The sequence below is a fragment of the Danio aesculapii genome, chromosome 21 (genome assembly GCF_903798145.1).
Source record: "Danio aesculapii chromosome 21, fDanAes4.1, whole genome shotgun sequence".
NCBI classification, from domain to species: domain Eukaryota; kingdom Metazoa; phylum Chordata; class Actinopteri; order Cypriniformes; family Danionidae; genus Danio; species Danio aesculapii.
The window spans coordinates 4,960,060-4,962,361 of record NC_079455.1 but is presented as its reverse complement, the minus strand read 5'-3'; positions in this window follow the sequence as shown (position 1 = coordinate 4,962,361).

Below are 2,302 nucleotides of genomic sequence, written 5' to 3'. Positions count from 1 at the left end.
GATTGGCTTTTTGTGGATTCATGCTGCATGAGTATCAAGGAAATCTTCACAACTGCATCAGTGCTTACACAAAAAAAAATGTTCACCTTATATAAATATATGTTATTAATGTTGAATATTGTTGTGGGCACAAATGCCTTGTTGATGCCAGAGGTCAGAGGAGAATGGCCAGACTGGTTCGATTGTAGGTATAGTAAGGCAACAGTAACTCAAATAAGCACTCGTTACAACCGAGACATGCAGAAGAGCATCTCCTGAATGCACAACACGTCCAACCTTGAGGCAGATGGGCTACAGCAGCAGAAGACCACATCGGGTGCCACTTCTGTCAGCTAAGAACAGGAAACTGAGGCTACAATTCACACAGGCTCACCAAAATTGGACAATAGAATGGAGAAATGGTGCCTGGTCTGATGAGTCTCGATTTTTGCTGGGACATTCGGATGGTCGGGTCAGAATTTGACGTCAACAACATGATATATATATGTGTGTGTGTGTGTGTGTGTGTATATCTATGATGATAATAATAATAATAAATTAATAATAATAATAACTACAAAAAACCTAAAATAAACATTACAGTTTAATAATATACTGATATTTCTATATACATTTGATTAACTGATTAAACAGTAGCACAATAGGGAACAGAAGTTATTGTATAGTAGCAGTAATAATGATAATGATCATCATAATAATAAAATTTATAATAATAAACACTACTAAAAACTAATAAACATTACAGTTTAATAATATATTCTATATATATTTGAGTAATTGATTAAATTGTGTTATTTGGTTAAATATAATAATAAACAACACAAATAATAATAATACAAATAATAATAATAAATACTACGATTAACTAAAATAAACATTACAGGTTAATAATATGCTGATATTTCTATATTAATTTAATTAATTTTATAATTTTTAAATATAATAAGCATAATAATATTAAGTACTACAATAAACTAAAATAAACATTACAGCTTAATATGTTGATATTTCTATATTAATTTGATTAATGATATAATTTTTAAATATAAGCATAGTAATAATAATATTAAATACTACAATAAACTAAAACATTACAGCTTAATATGTTGATATTTCTATATTAATTTGATTAATGATATAATTTTTAAATATAAGCATAGTAATAATAATATTAAATACTACAATAAACTAAAACATTACAGCTTAATATGTTGATATTTCCATATTAATTTGATTAATTATTATATTAAATATAATACTAACAATAATAATAATAATAAACTAAAGTCAACATTACAGTTTAATAATATATTGATTTTCCATATTATTAATTTGATCAATTAAATTGTAGAATTTGTTTATAATAATAAACATAATACAAATACAAATAAAATAACTATAACAAACTAGTTTTATTGATTTTCCATATTAAAATGATTGATTAAATTGTATAAGTTGATTAAATATATTAATAAACATAATACAAAAATACTGGCAAAATGTAAAAAGAAATAAAAAAAGCCATAATTCCTGTCTGAAAGATTGTGTGACACTGATGACTAAAGCACCTTTAACATTACACTTCATAATATAAACATTATACATTGAAATATATTGAACCAGAACACGAATATTTTAAATTGGAATACTGTGTGCTCAATATTACAGTTTAAAGGGACTGTTCACCCAAAATTAAAAAAATTCTGTCATAATTTACTCACCCTCCACTTGTTCAAAACTGAAAAAAGAAGATATTCTGAAGAATGTTGTGTGGAAAAAAAACACTTCCATAGTATAACTTTAGTTTCTACACTGTAAAAAATACTGCACAATTCCTTTATGTTGTCCCAACATAAATCAATAAAGTTAGTTGTTAAGTTGGTTGAACATAAAACAATTAAGTTGTCCCCCCAAAAAACCCTCAAGAATCATGTTGTTTCAACTTATTTTAAATAAGTAGTTTGAACAAGCAGCAAAAGTCATTTTATGAGTGTATATGGACTTTACAGCTGCTTATGTCCAACATTCTTCAAAATATCTTCTTTTGTGATCGACAGAGGAAAGAAAGAAATACTGACAACCAATTGAGTGCGGGTGATGAGGAAGTGTTTGTTTTTAGATGACCCATCCCCTTGAAGGCACAGGTGTCCAATCCAGTTCCTGGAGGGCCGCAGCTCTGCACAGTTTAGTTCCAACCCTGCCTTAACACGCTTACCTGTAGGTTTCAAACAAGCCTGAAAGACTCAATTATTCATTCATTCATTCATTCATTCATTTTCTTTTCGGCTTAGTCCCTTTATTA